Raw genomic sequence first — 17,500 nt, forward strand, 5'->3', positions numbered from 1 at the left:
AGACTCTTATTTACACCTGACATAGTCATGAAGACTCTTATTTACACCTGATGTAGTCATGAAGACTCTTATTTACACCTGATGTAGTCATGAAGACTATTATTTACACCTGACATTGTCATGAAGACTCTTATTTACACCTGATGTAGTCATAAAGACTCTTATTTACACCTGATGTAGTCATAAAGACTCTTATTTACACCTGATGTAGTCATGAAGACTCTTATTTACACCTGATGTAGTCATAAAGGCTCTTATTTACACCTTATGTAGTCATGAAGGCTCTTATTTACACCTGATGTAGTCATAAAGACTCTTATTTACACCTGATGTAGTCATAAAGACTCTTATTTACACCTGATGTAGTCATGAAGACTCTTACTTACACCTGACGTAGTCATAAAGACTCTTATTTACACCTGATTTAGTCATGAAGACTCTTATTTACACCGGACGTAGTCATGAAGACTCTTATTTACACCTAACGTAGTCATAAAGACTCTTACTTACACCTGACGTAGTCATAAAGACTCTTATTTACACCTGATTTAGTCATGAACACTCTTATTTACACCTGACGTAGTCATGAAGACTCTTATTTACACCTGATGTAGTCATAAAGATTCTTATTTACACCTGACGTAGTCATGAAGACTCTTATTTACACCTGACGTAGTCATGAAGACTCTTATTTACACCTGATGTAGTCATGAAGACTTATTTACACCTGATGTAGTCATGAAGACTCTTATTTACACCTGATGAAGTCATGAAGACTCTTATTTACACCTGATGTAGTCATGAAGACTTATTTACACCTGATGTAGTCATGAAGACTCTTATTTACACCTGATGAAGTCATGAAGACTCTTATTTACACCTGATGTAGTCATGAAGACTTATTTACACCTGATGTAGTCATGAAGACTCTTATTTACACCTGACGTAGTCATAAAGACTCTTATTTACACCTGACGTAGTCATGAAGACTCTTATTTACACCTGACATAGTCATGAAGACTCTTATTTACACCTCACGTAGTCATAAAGACTCTTATTTACACCTGACGTAGTCATAAAGACTCTTATTTACACCTGATGTAGTCATAAAGACTCTTATTTACACCTCACGTAGTCATAAAGACTCTTATTTACACCTGACGTAGTCATAAAGACTCTTATTTACACCTGATGTAGTCATAAAGACTCGTATTTACACCTGACGTAGTCATAAAGACTCTTATTTACACCTGACGTAGTCATAAAGACTCTTATTTACACCTGACGTAGTCATAAAGACTCTTATTTACACCTGACGTAGTCATAAAGACTCTTATTTACACCTGATGTAGTCATAAAGACTCTTATTTACACCTGACGTAGTCATAAAGACTCTTATTTACACCTGACGTAGTCATAAAGACTCTTATTTACACCTGACGTAGTGCTAACCACTAAGCCACCGTGACCCCTTACATTATTAAACAATCTATTATAAATTTATTTATATAAAAACTATTTTAAAGATTAAATTAAAGTCTAAGATTAAATTATAAACTTAATCTTTTCTGCTTCCAGTCAGTTTTTGTGATTATTTTGATAATATTAATATTAAGATCCTGTTTGAACAGACGAAAACTTTCCTTTCTGTGATTTCCGTCGTCTCTTTTCTCCTGATCGAGTCCCAGTTTTCAGATCGTTTTCATGCCTGAAGCAGTGATGCGTCTGGAGCAAAACTTCCTCGTTCTCTTCCTCTCCAGTCACGCCCACTCGCTCGCCCACTCGCTCGCTCACTCTCTCACTTCCTTCCTTCCTTCTTTCCTTCTGCTTGTGTAAGCAGAGCATGGAGGTGATTAGACGAGCGAAGTCGCCATGTGCTTTGTGCCAAGTGCTACACTGTTGTAGTCTTTAAGTGCTGAAAGGGAATACGCAGAGGTTGAGCTGTATTAAAATGTTGTGATGCATGGGGGCCGTGTGCCTGTGACACTGACATATTGTGGTGGCCCCATGGGCTGCTGGGATACGTGTCAGTGATGGATGGATCTCAGCTTGTGCACTTCATCATTCTACAGGAATAACAGTGACCACAGCCAGCTTAGCCCAGCCAAACACACTCCTCTGTCATTCCCTCTTTATTTTTCTCTCCATCTCTCACATTCTGTCTCCTTCAGTGCCAAGACTCAGGGTGACAAACCTACCCAAACCTACCCAAACCTACCCAAACCTACCCAAACCCTATTTAAATCTACCTAATCCAATTAAATACTATTTTATTTATATAGTTCTTTGAACAATGGACAGAGTCTCAAAGCAGCTTTACAAAAAAACACCATTATTATATATATTTATTTGAATTCATCAAGGAAACCTTGAGAAGAACCAAACACAAACGTGAACCTCATCATCATTTGGGTGACACCAGAGTGTGAGATTATAAATGATTATAAACACAGAGTGTGATCATAAATAATCTCCTTCCTACAGTCATATACAGTCAGTTGGTGTTGTATCACCAGGAGGTCCTGAGAAACTCATAAATCAGCTCATCATCTGAGTTCATTATAGATTCAACACCAACTCCTCGGTGCTGAAGCTCTCAAATACTCAATCATGGAGATCCAGTGTATGTAGAAGGTTATTTTGTGTATTGATTAAGAGGTTGTTCATGTGAATGTGATCAGATCTACTGGAGCACATGGTTGTAAGATGTATTATGTGTATTTCTGGATAAAGAGACATGTCTTTAATCTACATTTAAACTGGGTGAGTGTTTCTGACCCCCAACACTATCAGGAAGACTATTCCAAGTTTGGAATACAAACTGGTTTAACTAAAGTCTACTAAGTACGATTGACTTTAGTAGCCTTTGATATTCTGATGCAGGACAGAACAGGACAGGAACCTAGTAATGCATTACGATAGTCCAGTCTGGAGGTCATGAATGCATGATACAGACAGATTGTCTAATATAATAGTGTAAGCACAACAATGGAAACTAATCCCGTGCCTTCTAATGATGTTCCCTAAGGGAAGCAGGTACAGTATATTGAGAAAAGCAGAGGTCCTAAAACTGATCCTTGAGGGATCCGATATTTTATTGGTATTAAACTTTATGGTATTTAATTCTACAAAATGGTATCGATCAGACAGGTAGGATCTGAACCAGCTTAAAACCTGTCCCTGAATACCTGTGGGATTTAACCTACCCCAAACCCACCCACAACCCTACTCCAAACCTAGCCCATACATACTCCAAACCCACCTAAACCCTACCCCAAATCAACCCAAAGCTACCCCAAACCTTCCACTGCCCTACCCAAAACATACCCAACTCTACTCTTAACCTACCCCAAACCTACTCCAAACCTATCCAAACCCACCCACAACCCACACACACACACACACACACACACACACACACACACACACAGACAGACACACAGACACACACACAGACACACACACACACACACACACACACACACACACAGACACACACACACACACACACACACACACACACACACACACACACACACACAGACAGACACACAGACACACACACAGACACACACACACACAGACACACACACGCAGACAGACAGACACACAGACACACACGCACACACACAGACAGACACACACACACATACACACACAGACACACACACACACACACACCCACACACACACTAAGCAGTACACAGGTATACCAAAAAACTTTTAATAATCAATAATAAAACTTCACACTGCGCATGAAGTGAGGAATAAAACACACAGTTATAGAAAAGTAATCAATGACAAACTCAAAATCAACGAATCAGTGTGTTGCAGCACGACATGAAGTCAAACATAAAGATCGACTTGTGCTTTTTTTTATCCATTTATTGTTACGCCATGTATTTGCTCCTCTCAGAGCATCTCTCCTTATTAGTTCATTGAGTGTGAACATCAGCATCAAGCCGTATTCTGGACTCTGGCCTCTGATTACACAACATTGGCATGTTTTCATTAATATGTTTGTCGTGTGTTCATGCAGCCTCCGAGTTTGTCTACTTTAAATCTGCAGTGAAAATAAAGTTCCTGTTTCCAGCTCAGCTCACCATTATATTCCTCTGTACTCTGTGTCAGAATCTGATACTGAAGGTGTTAAAAAGGTGAACAAGAGTCATAACAAATATCGCAGCTCTGAAAAAGACGAGATCTACGCCGTCGGTTTTAGAGGTTTAGTGCCGCTCTGAAACACTACTGGATCTCCACCTCATCTCTGATGAATAGAATTTCTGACCTGTGCACCAAGTCTTTCTCACGAGTGCGTCTTTAACGTGTTCGGTCGATAGTAAAACGAAGGACATCCCCGGGTCACGGATCCCTCTATCTCACAGTCATCACTTTTTTATGTGGATTTTATTTTTGTTCAACACAAGAATGATCTTTCGAGATTATTCAGTGATGCCAAACGCAGCTTTTTGTGTTTCAGTCCTCTGTTAGAAACGAAAAAAGATAAGAAACGGTACAATGGAGACAAAACATCAAAGCCTTTGAAAGACTGAGCAGCATCTTAAGCCCTGATTGGACAGGATTACACATACACTTATACACTCACTCACTCTCTCTCATCTTCTACCACTTATCTGAACTACCTCGGGTCACGGGGAGCCTGTGCCTATCTCAGGCGTCATCGGGCATCAAGGCAGGATACACCCTGGACAGAGTGCCAACCCATCACAGGGCACACACACACACACACTCTCATTCACTCACACAATCACACACTACGGACAATTTTCCAGAGATGCCAATCAACCTACCATGCATGTCTTTGGACCGGGGGAGGAAACCGGAGTACCCGGAGGAAACCCCCGAGGCACGGGGAGAACATGCAAACTCCACACACACAAGGTGGAGGCGGGAATTGAACCCCCAATCCTGGAGGTGTGAGGCGAACGTGCTAACCACTAAGTCACCGTGCCCCCCCTACACATTATTATACAATTTTTATAATTTCACATTATTATACTATTGTATAACCCTACAGATTATACAATTTTACAGATTCTTCTCTGTGACTTTATTAACATCCAGAATGTCCATGTCCATAGTCTTCTCTGTCCTTCTCAGAACAAGCAAAATGACCTGCTGTTTTTCTCCAAACGCAGCCTGTCACCTCACCTTGGAAAAAGATTTCTGCTGCTGGCTGTAGTTAGTCTTATATTCTGTGCATCACTGCATCTCTCCCAGATATTAACTCTTTAGTCAGTGGACAAAAAAAGATGTTCTTTCTTCCTGTTTTTCTCGTGTCTGTGTTGACGAGTGAACGTCTTCCTCACGTCTCACTCCACAGTGGTGTTCATATGAAGCTCTTATGAAAGCAGACACTCAGGACTTTAAGACACTAAGAACTTGTAGTGTTTCAACACAGTTTCTGTTTTCAAACCCATTTCTGCTGCGAGAAGCTCCGAGTGTTTGTTCATCTAAAAAGCAGCTCAGATTTCTCTTCAGCACTAAAATTCAGTGTAAGATCATCAACAGAGGGACAAAAACACGTCTAAAACACACTGAAAGTCCTGACTCACTTTAGATCAGACTCACATCAGTCGATTCTTTATACTGATTAAAACAGCAAGGAAGCGTAAACTCCTCAATCCTGAAGAAGTTCCAGCTTTACCTCTGACTGTACCTCTGACACTGGAGACTCCTTCCATACAACTTATATAACAGCCTCCAGTCATTGTGAATGAGCTGTTACTATAGAAACGATAATGCAATAATAATAATAATGGTATCTATGGTCAGGGAATTAATCAGCCGTTTCTGACCAACCAGAATGCAGAAGTCATCAGTTTTTAAGAGCAATATAGAGACGATGATGTTTTACATTCTGGTTAAAATTCACCCGAATTTCCAGACGATGTAGAGAACCCAGGCTGCAGAGACACCGGCTAGTGTGTAAATCTTCACGCTCTGAGCAGCAATGCGTAATGATTAGTTTGTCTGTGATAGATATTTCTCTACAGTTAATCTCTCTTGCTGACGAGACCTGGCCTTTTCCTCTTCTGGCAGCTAGTATCTGGCCATCATTGGAGCAGGAGGGGGTGGAGTGAGGGAGGAGGAGATGCAGGCTGCTAGATTAAGGACAAAAATGGCAGTTTCATCGGTGGAGTTTCTGCAGGGTGCCATCATTTCCCACAGGACCCTGATTGCTGCTCGGGCTTGCTCGGTCATGATGAGGTGTGGGGCCATGTCATAAATCCACTGTGCTCCATCAGATCCCTGCAGCCTTCCCAAATCTCCCAGAGTCCCCTTTAGCACTAAAAGGTGTTACCTCTGCAGTGTTTTTTTTCTCTGAGAGAGACTTAGATGTATAACTGTGTGATTCCCCTCAGGACCTTCATCTTCTTCAGCATCAATAACACACTGCTTTTTCATCTCTACTTTAATGCCAAAAATTCACATACAGTTCAGTATTCAAGCCAGAAAGCACTAGGCCACACCTCCTTCACTAAGACAGAGATTCAGAGGCCACACCTCCTTCACTAAGACAGTGATTCAGAGGCCACACCTCCTTCACTAAGACAGAGATTCAGAGGCCACACCTCCTTCACTAAGACAAAGATTCAGAGGCCACACCTCCTTCACTAAGACAAAGATTCAGAGGCCACACCTCCTTCACTAAGACAGTGATTCAGAGGCCACACCTCCTTCACTAAGACAAAGATTCAGAGGCCACACCTCCTTCACTAAGACAGTGATTCAGAGGCCACACCTCCTTCACTAAGACAGTGATTCAGAGGCCACACCTCCTTCACTAAGACAGAGATTCAGAGGCCACACCTCCTTCACTAAGACAAAGATTCAGAGGCCACACCTCCTTCACTAAGACAAAGATTCAGAGGCCACACCTCCTTCACTAAGACAGTGATTCAGAGGCCACACCTCCTTCACTAAGACAAAGATTCAGAGGCCACACCTCCTTCACTAAGACAGTGATTCAGAGGCCACACCTCCTTCACTAAGACAAAGATTCAGAGGCCACACCTCCTTCACTAAGACAGAGATTCAGAGGCCACACCTCCTTCACTAAGACAGAGATTCAGAGGCCACACCTCCTTCACTAAGACAGAGATTCAGAGGCCACACCTCCTTCACTAAGACAAAGATTCAGAGGCCACACCTCCTTCACTAAGACAAAGATTCAAAGGCCACACCTCCTTCACTAAGAGAAAGATTCAGGGGCCACACCTCCTTTAATAAGACAAAGATTTGGACTCCTCCTTTATTCAGCCAAAGACAAAGGCCACGCCTCCTTCAGCTGATCAGATGTGTATATTTCATATTAAATTGTGAAACATTACTAAAGTTTATATCGATGATGTGACGAGTTCAGCTTTATCAGCTTTATCCATTAACATTTTACTTTCACCGCTCGAGTAAACAGAAGATATTAGTTTTTGTTACAGGATTATTTCCTTTCAGGTGTCGTCTCCCGAGCTGGGAGTTTTTTTCTGAGCGAGTCTTATCGAGCTTGCTGCTTGACCGCGCCTGTAATCACGGCCGGCGATAAAGCTGGAGAGATGAACCAGAGCGGCGGCGTACGGCGTGTCACAGGAAATTACAGAAACGCACAGATTACAGGCTGAACTGACAGATACCACACGTTACAGGACAGATTCATTAACTAATGGCACCCTGCTGCTCATCATTGATAAGCAACTGTGTGTTATCTCACAGGCAGAAATGTCACAAGACAAAATGCTAAAAACTCAAATCTGTCCTCACGCACGCTTAACAACCAGTTCTTTAAATAACGTCTAATAAATAATGCACAGGGTCACGTGATAAGGAAGAGCTTCTGTTCCTCTTACATCACAACAACGTACCAGGAACTCACAATGAACAGCACGATGATGTCATTTTTATTCACTTATAGTTGCATTTAATGACGTGGAGCATCAACTCACTTCCTGTTATTTCCTCACACTGGAGACTTCTTCACCACATCACACTTATCTCCTGTTGCTATGGAAACCATAGTGTATCAGAGTGAGTACATTAACATAAACCTGATCTACAGTCAGAGCTGCTGTTAGAGAGAATTCATCACCACCTGAACACCAATCAGAGAGCGGAACTCAGCGGCAGTGCTGCATCCGAAACGATGCTTAATGTGAGAACTAAATGAAGAAGTGCTCAGTGACAGCGTTTGTGTTTGTGTTTTAAATTGTTTATAAATCGTAAACCCGCTCTAAGGCCATTAAGCACCCGAGCGTTATTGCGTACCTCATGGCACTTTACGACGAAATCCCAATTATTAAAAAAAATTACAGCCACATTCATAAACCTTTACAGAAAGTTTCATTGCTCAGCCAGCAAAGCCTCATCCATCCTCATTGTTCTTCACTTTCATGTAGCAGAAAGTGGACAAAACCCTCCGTGAGCATCCCTCAGACCCCTGCTGATACGCTCCTCAATAAAGAAGGCTCTAATAAGCACACACTGGAGGACAGATCTGAATAAAATGCAATATTTTGGAGAGGAAAATACACATCAGTGGCAATTATTCAGCAGAGGTCTCGAAAGAGGCTGAAGATCCACCGACGCTCTGAAAAAATACCACAACAAAAATGTGCAAATGTATTCTGCTGTTTTGTTTGGGGAGGAATGTAAATCTGAGGAATGGAAATGTACCTGCTCAGGACGACCCTGATGACATTGGCTCGGTGCCTGAGCCTGAGCCGGAGTGCTTCACTTCATATTTCATCAGTGTTTAGACACAGAGTAAAGCTCTTCATATCAAACCCAGCCTCAGCTTCGGTTTAAATCACCCGAGCCACGGCGTTAGCGCTAGTCCTGTTTTAACGCTTTAATTGTTGTTACAGAAGAACAGTTAATGGCCCAAAATGTGAATTATCTAATTATTTTTACGTTAAATTCTGAAGAAAAATGCCGTCTCGTTACATTAGTGCACCCGTCAAATGCACAATGACTCAAAGATCTAAAAAATCATGTAAATCCATTAAAAGTCTGTATACAGTAAGTTGTTAGTAAAGCATCAGGCTAGTCATGTTAGCTTGGGGTTAAAATATGACACACATTTAATGTGTCATGTCTGTGACTCACTCACTCACTCACTCACTCACTCACTCATTCATCTTCTACCGCTTATCCGAACTACCTCGGGTCACGGGGAGCCTGTGCCTATCTCAGGCATCATCGGGCATCAAGGCAGGATACACCCTGGACGGAGTGCCAACCCATCACAGGGCACACACACACACACACTCTCATTCACTCACGCAATCACACACTACGGGCAATTTTCCAGAGATGCCAATCAACCTACCATGCGTGTCTTTGGACCGGGGGAGGAAACCGGAGTACCCGGAAGAAACCCCCGATGCTACATGAGCATGGAGAGAAGATGTAAAGCTCCACACTGACACTAACCCGAGCTTGAGCTGAGGAAGACGCAGCTACTGATGCAGAATTAAAAATCCTTTTAAAATTGAAGGTGACTTCAAAACAAACTAGTTACTTTATGTGGTAAATAGCAGCAAGTCAAATTAAGGACTAGTATCTTCTCTTCTCATATCTTTTTTATATACAGAAACATCTGCCACACAGACAGTCTTTTTCTTCTGATCTCAGCTGCTGTCAAAGTTTTCTCCCTCGTCCTCATTTAGCAGGATTCATCCTTCCCTCTGTCGCCCTCGGCGCTCATTAAACACCCGAGCTGCTGCTTTCGACCGTGTTTACAGTTGCAAACTCTGTAAGAATAAGAGTGAGTTGAATTGAGTAGTTGTGCATTCAGATGTAATGTGACAGGTTTGACAGTTTCTCTCATTCCCTGTATTTATTTTCCGGTGGTGCCGCGACCCGGATCAACAACTACAGACTTCCAGAGACATCTGAGAGACACATCCACAAATACAGAACCAAGTTTGCTGGAACATTATTTTAGAATACATTATTTAAATCTGAGACAAACGCAGAAATCATCATATTTGAATATCCTTCCACGAGCTGTTTGGTTGGATTTGTTCACATCCTGACACAAGAAGATAAAAACAGCAGCCAGAGGTTAGATGAATATATTTAAACACTGACTATAACTGAGACTATGCTAAGCTATGCAAATATTTCTGCACCAGTGTGTGGAATATTTCTGCCTCTGTTACAGAGAACTGACTTTATCTCTAAAGTGTGATGGACAGGGCGACAGGAAACACTCCAGAGCTCCAGATTCTTGCTCATCATCGTCTGTTAGTGAACAAAATAAGTCCCTAATTTTTTACACTCTTGGCTGTTTTAAGCTCTGTTTGGATGATAATTGTTTTTTAGTCAATAAGTGGTTAATCTCCTCACTCTCGAGCTTCATCACTGAACATTTGGTGACTTCAGCATGAAGGAATTTAAATGAAATCTATAATGAATTCCAAGATGACGCTGATGCTAATATTTATAAATGCTCACAATTTTATTTGACCATATAGTCCACCATCTCTGGTATTTATAATAATTTATAATCCCACTCTCTGGTGTTTATAATGATTTATAATCCCACTCTCAGTGTTTATAATAATTTATAATCCCACTCTCTGGTGTTTATAATAATTTATAATCCCACTCTCTGGTGTTCATAATGATTTATAATCCCACTCTCAGTGTTTATAATGATTTATAATCCCACTCTCTGGTGTTTATAATGATTTATAATCCCACTCTCTGGTGTTTATAATGATTTATAATCCCACTCTCTGGTGTTCATAATGATTTATAATCCCACTCTCAGTGTTTATAATGATTTATAATCCCACTCTCTGGTGTTTATAATGATTTATAATCCCACTCTCTGGTGTTTATAATGATTTATAATCAAACTCTCAGTGTTTATAATAATTTATAATCCCACTCTCTGGTGTTTATAATGATTTATAATCCCACTCTATGGTGCTTATAATAATTTATAATCCCACTCTCAGTGTTTATAACGATTTATAATCCCACTCTCTGGTGTTTATAACGATTTATAATCCCACTCTCTGTGTTAATAACGATTTATAATCACACTCTCTGGTGTTTATAATGATTTATAATCCCACTCTCTGGTGCTTATAATGATTTATAATCCCACTCTCCGTGTTTATAACGATTTATAATCACACTCTCAGTGTTTATAACGAATTATAAACCCACTCTCTGGTGTTTATAACGATTTATAATCCCACTCTCTGTGTTAATAACGATTTATAATCACACTCTCTGGTGTTTATAATGATTTATAATCCCAGTCTCTGGTGTTTATAATGATTTATAATCCCACTCTCTGGTGTTTATAATGATTTATAATCCCAGTCTCTGGTGTTTATAATGATTTATAATCCCACTCTCTGTGTTTATAACGATTTATAATACCACTCTCAGTGTTTATAACGATTTATAATCCCACTTTCAGTGTTTATAATGATTTAGAATCCGGCTCAAATTTTAGAATCATCAAATATAACATACATTTACAAGGTCCTTCTGGCCAGTGGAGAAGACATGGTGTGTCTGCAGCTGGCTGTAAAAACAGAGCCTCTGTGTGGGAACTTGGCTAGATAAAATATGGGAAAGCTGTGTGAGTGTGTGAGATGGAGTTGAGTCAGTGAGTAACAAGTGACGTCTTCGTCTGCTGCTTTATAAGACCTACAGTAGGAGTGAAATGGTGATCAGATGAGCGACTGAAAGTGCAATGAAGACTTCAGATTAAAGTGTCATCTCTAATATGATGGATTCGCTTCGGCTCCTGGATTTCTAAGCGTGTTCGTGTTTCACTCTTAATGCTGCCTCATGCTGATAGACTGGTTTCTGGGACATAGAGAACTCACAATCAGCATAAAAGCTTCTATAGAATATAAATGACCAGCATAAGGAGCAGGTTTAACTAGCCGCAGTTCACCATTTCAACTTACTCTGTAGTAGAAAAACTAAGGACGTTGGACCACCAATCACACTATGTGTGGTTCATAAACAATGCGCTTTAATATCATTTAATCTGAAATGATCACATTTATAAACACATAACTCTGTTACTTCAAATTTAATCCAGTCATCAATTGTTCATTTCTTCCACAAATCCAGGCACTTTAACTGAATCGCGATATGAATATTCATGCTGCTTTAAGTTCATTATCATATTGCATATTTCATTTTGCCTTAGGTAACTTCATTTAAATAATTAAGCCGCATAAAGGCTTCTCTTTAAAGACACACAATAAAAAGTTTTACTGCTAGAAAGGAAACGGGAAAAAGAACAACATCTGACGTGTGATTGACAGCATCGTTCTTTCCTCTAACTGCTCGTTTATTGTTCACAAACAGTTTAAAAAAAAATAACAAAAAAGCAAAAAAAAAGCTTTCAAAAACACACTGAATGATTCATGAGTTGAGCTTTTAGCAGTGATGCTGGGGTGAAAAATAAAAGTGCCCCCAAAGTATTTGGCACAGTTGAACTCATACATATTGACACAGAACGCTGGATTACACACACACACACACACACACACACACACACACACACACACACACACACACACACACACACACACACACACACACACACACAGGTGCACAGGTGTGCATTATCACTTCTTTTTGTACAAATGAGTGAATTATGTGCTCTAATGTGAGCTGTGTTTGTGATGAATAAACTGCCAGGGTTAGCATGAACTAGCTAATATCACAGCCTTACTTGTTAGTGACTAATGCTAGCATGCTAGTTAGAGTTAGACTGCTAGCTAGCGACCTTATTTATTCAGCAAATCTGTTTTTAATCTAAGTGAATAAACTAGCAAGTCAAAATGCTACCAAATGTCACACGTAACTGGATGAGATTGCGTCCTGTAATTCCTCTTTAGTACACTAGTCTTGTTCAGTACACTAGTATGGTTTAGTACACTAGGTTTGTTTAGTACACTAGTTTTGTTTAGTACACTAATCTGGTTTAGTACACTAGTTCTGTTTAGTACACTAATCTGATTTAGTACACTAGTTTTGTTTAGTACACTAGTTTTGTTTAGTACACTAGTTTTGTTTAGTACACTAATCTGGTTTAGTACACTAGTTCTGTTTAGTACACTAATCTGGTTTAGTACACTAGTTTTGTTTAGTATACTAGTTTTGTTTAGTACACTAGTCTAACTGAGTATTGCTCTATGTTCTTGTACTTGTTGATTATTATAAAAATGGTGAAATATTTCTCTGTGATAATTTTCATCAAAGATATTCCCAGATTTTATCTGCTGTATTTTTGCTCGTTGTGTTAATTAGAATAGCATTTTAATTCATTATTAATTAGCATAAGGAGCATTAAATGATTAAGCAAAGGCTCAGTACAGACTCACGGAGATCTTAACAAGGCGCCGGGGTTTATTATCGTCTCCTGTCCTGAGATGAAGAAAAGACACCCTGTCACTCAGAATCAGCAGCAGCAATTCATCCCCAGCTCCATTTGGCTAACTGTGTCCCACTTCAATTTGCTCCAACAATAAGGACTCGTTATTGCATTACACATTTCATATTTCACCGACACGATGGCGATCCTTCAGAGCGTGATAAAGTGAGAGCAGACACTCCAGGCTGTGAAACTCTGCTTCTGCAAATATTATTTCACTGAGATTTCAGTCCTAAACTATGGGCATGTTTTAAACTAATCTAGATTTTGAGATGAGTAAGGAATGAGAGGAATAACAGAGTGAGCTCACAGCACACATTCCACTTCATAATTCATAAAGTTTTAATTTATTATACTCGGTATAGGTGAATTAAGACAAGACTAAAATATATCTAAAGTCTATCTTCACAAACCATGCTACGTTCACTTAGCACATAATTCTCTAGCTTTATGTTCTCCTCGTTTCTTCCTGGAGTTTCCTGCTTCCCAGTTCTACTTGCTCTTAGCTGTAGTTTCCTTGTTTTTCTTAGCTTTTAGTTTAACTAGTTCCTTTATTAGTTTCTAGCTGCATGTTCCTGATTCTCCTAGCCAGTGGTTGTGGTTTCCTGCTTATCATACGTCCTATCTGTAGTAACCCTGGTTCCCTTAGTTCATAGCTGTAGCCTTCTGGTTCTCCTAGACTCTAGCTATTGTATCCCTGGTTCTTCTATTTCCTAGCTGCAGCTTCCTGGTCTTTCTACTGTGGTTTTCTGGTTCTCCTTGGTTGTCCTTGGTTCGCTTACTTCATAGTTGTAGTTTCCCTAGTGCTTCTTTACTGCAAGCTTTCATTTTTTCTTCTACTTCATATCTATGGTTTTCCTGCTTCTGCAGGTTCTTACCTCCATCCTCCTAGTGGTGGTTCTCCTAGTCCTTAGGTGTCTCTTCCTTGGCTGTCCGAGTTCCAACCTACAGTAGTCCCAGAGGTTCTCCTGGATACCAGCTGTAACTTTCTGCTTCTTGGATTAAATAAATAATCTCCCTGGTTCTTGTGGTTCTTTGTGTCATTCATCAAACAATTGTAAGCTCAGTTGTACAGTATGTGCTGTAGTGTCACAGCTCCGAGGCCTACAGGTTCTATCCAGAGCTTATGTTACTAACTGTGTGGTGTTTCCTCAGGGTTCTTCAGTTCCCCTGGGTGTAAATAATTCCTCCCTTCCTAAACACATGCCTATCATTACACTTCTGCTCACATTTCTAATTTTCTCTCTTCTTTATTTGTATTTCTTTCTTTATAATTCATCCTGCCTCCTTTTATTCGTCTCTATTCCCCTCTTTGCTCTGTTTATTTTTGTTCCCCTTTTAAGAACTCCTTGTGACAGGAGGGCTGATGGAGAGTTATTTTTCTCCGCATGGGCAGGCAGAACCTGTTTTATCACCTGGATGCAAGAAGATTGAAATTGGTTTTGTTTTGAATATTCAGATGTTTGCTTATTCGTTCCTGCTTGGAAAATCATTTATCTGACGAAGGAGAGAAACTCGGGAGGTGTTTTAATATTCCTCTCGTTTGGCTGAGCAGTTACGGAAAAATGAGGCAAATATAAAGTGTGTGTAGGCAGCGATGTGATTTCCAATAAGCAGGATTGGGTTTGAGAGTCTGAGCTCTGATTTATGCTCGCTTTTTAATGACTATTCAAATTTTCATTAGGTTAATTCAGTTTTATAGAGTCGTACATCATGTCAAATGGTTTTACAGCACAATGAAATATTCACGTGGCCTTATTACAGCTGGAGTGAAAACATAACAGCACAAGAACATATTTCAGTGTGAGATCAGATGTTGAGTTAATGTTAAATGATGGATAGGTTAATTACAGATAGGACTGTTGAACGGTACATGTTCAGTGGAGTCCAGAATGCTTCAAAATTTGATTTTTAATATATAATATATATTTAATTTATTTTGTTTAATTCTATTGTTCTCAAAAACACCATCAGACACAAGTGCAGACAAATCTATATCTGACAACCAAGAATCAGAACCCAAAAGACTCAGAGCTCTACAGACTGAGACTAAAGACTAAGACTCAGAGCTCTATAGACTGAGACTAATTAAGGATTAAGGTAAAAAAAAAACTAAGACTATTTAAGACTCAGAGCTCTATAGACTGAGACTAAAGACTAAGAATCAGAGCTTTATAGACTGAGACTAAAGACTAAGAATCAGAGCTCTATAGACTGAGACTAAAGACTAAGAATCAGAGCTTTATAGACTGAGACTAAAGACTAAGAATCAGAGCTTTATAGACTGAGACTAAAGACTAATTAAGACTCAGAGCTCTATAGACTGAGACTAAAGACTAAGACTCAGAGCTTTATAGACTGAGACTAAAGACTAAGACTCAGAGCTCTATAGACTGAGACTAAAGACTAATTAAGACTCAGAGCTCTATAGACTGAGACTAAAGACTAAGACTCAGAGCTTTATAGACTGAGACTAAAGACTAAGACTCAGAGCTCAATAGACTGAGACTAAAGACTAATTAAGACTCAGAGCTCTATAGACTGAGACTAAAGACTAATTAAGACTCAGAGCTCTATAGACTGAGACTAAAGACTAAGACTCAGAGCTCTATAGACTGAGACTAAAGACTAATTAAGACTCAGAGCTCTATAGACTGAGACTAAAGACTAATTAAGACTCAGAGCTCTATAGACTGAGACTAAAGACTAAGACTCAGAGCTCTATAGACTGAGACTAAAGACTAATTAAGACTCATAGCTCTATAGACTGAGACTAAAGACTAAGACTCAGAGCTCTATAGACTGAGACTAAAGACTAATTAAGACTCAGAGCTCTATAGACTGAGACTAAAGACTAAGACTCAGAGCTCTATAGACTGAGACTAAAGACTAATTAAGACTCAGAGCTCTATAGACTGAGACTAAAGACTAATTAAGACTCAGAGCTCTATAGACTGAGACTAAATAAGACTGGAACTCATCTGTCATTCACAGTCAGATTCACTTTCATTACCCAAAAATTTCTCATGTTGTCTGTTGTTGCACGCACACACACATACACACACACACACACACATTAATTGACACACATTACTGATTAAAGCTGCTAATGATGCTTGTGCATTGATTTTAATTCTTGTTTTTTCTTTAATTCAGTTGTTTTGTAACTTTTAAAGTTTTAGTTTGTGTTTTCAGTTCTTTAATTTTCTCTGATCATTTATTCTATTCGTCTCTTTTTTCTTCAGTTCACTTCAGTTCTCTCATCTATGCTTCTTCAATTTCTCTCTGTTTCCCATTTTTTGTGTTTTTCAATCTTTTTCTCTTCTCTTTCTCTAAATGTCTCATTTGCTTTCTCTTCTCTTCTCTTCTCTTCTCTTCTCTTCTCTTCTCTTCTCTTCTCTTCTCTTCTCTTCTCTTCGTTCCACACCTTGATTGGAAATAAATTTATTCCAAAACAAATCTATAAAGTAAAATAAATAAATCCAACCATTTAATGAGGACAAATGTAATGTGTGTGCTTGTGTGTGTGTGTGTCTATTTTTTGTGTGTCTCTGTTTTGTGTGTGTGTCTGTTTTGTGTGTGTGTCTGTTTTTGTGTGTGTCTATGTTTTGTGTGTGTGTGTCTCTGTTTTGTGTGTCTATATTTTGTGTGTGTGTCTATGTGTTGTGTGTGTGTATCTCTGTTTTTTGTGTGTGTCTATATTTTGTGTGTGTGTCTATGTGTGTGTGTGTGTGTGTGTGTGTGTGTGTGTGTGTGTGTTAGCAGACACACTGCAGTGGCTGAGCTGCTTTATTTGATGATTAAACACACACTGGGATTAGGAGCTCTTTCACTCTTTTAGCTTCCATTCTGTTATTTTTATGATCTTTTATGGAGTTAGTTTGCGGTTGCGATTAAATGTAAATGTTCTGATTGGTTACTGAAACATTTACACACAACTTTATTACCAAACCGATAAAACGCTCATTGGCTCTTTGTTATTTTTTATTTTTTTTTGCACTAGATTTTCCTTAAATTTGTTTTTCTTTCTTATTGTTCCTGGGGTTCAGTGTCTTCAGTGTGCTA

At 39.4% G+C, this 17,500-nt stretch overlaps 1 protein-coding gene across 2 annotated transcripts in view; it reads left to right on the plus strand.

Moving 5' to 3' along the window:
- LOC132856353 (cytosolic carboxypeptidase 4) overlaps positions 1 to 17,500 on the plus strand; it is an 86,458-nt gene that overhangs the window by 46,029 nt on the left and 22,929 nt on the right. The gene's annotated exons all lie outside the window — the stretch shown is intronic.

The sequence above is a fragment of the Tachysurus vachellii genome, chromosome 13 (genome assembly GCF_030014155.1).
Source record: "Tachysurus vachellii isolate PV-2020 chromosome 13, HZAU_Pvac_v1, whole genome shotgun sequence".
Taxonomy (NCBI): Eukaryota; Metazoa; Chordata; class Actinopteri; order Siluriformes; family Bagridae; genus Tachysurus; species Tachysurus vachellii.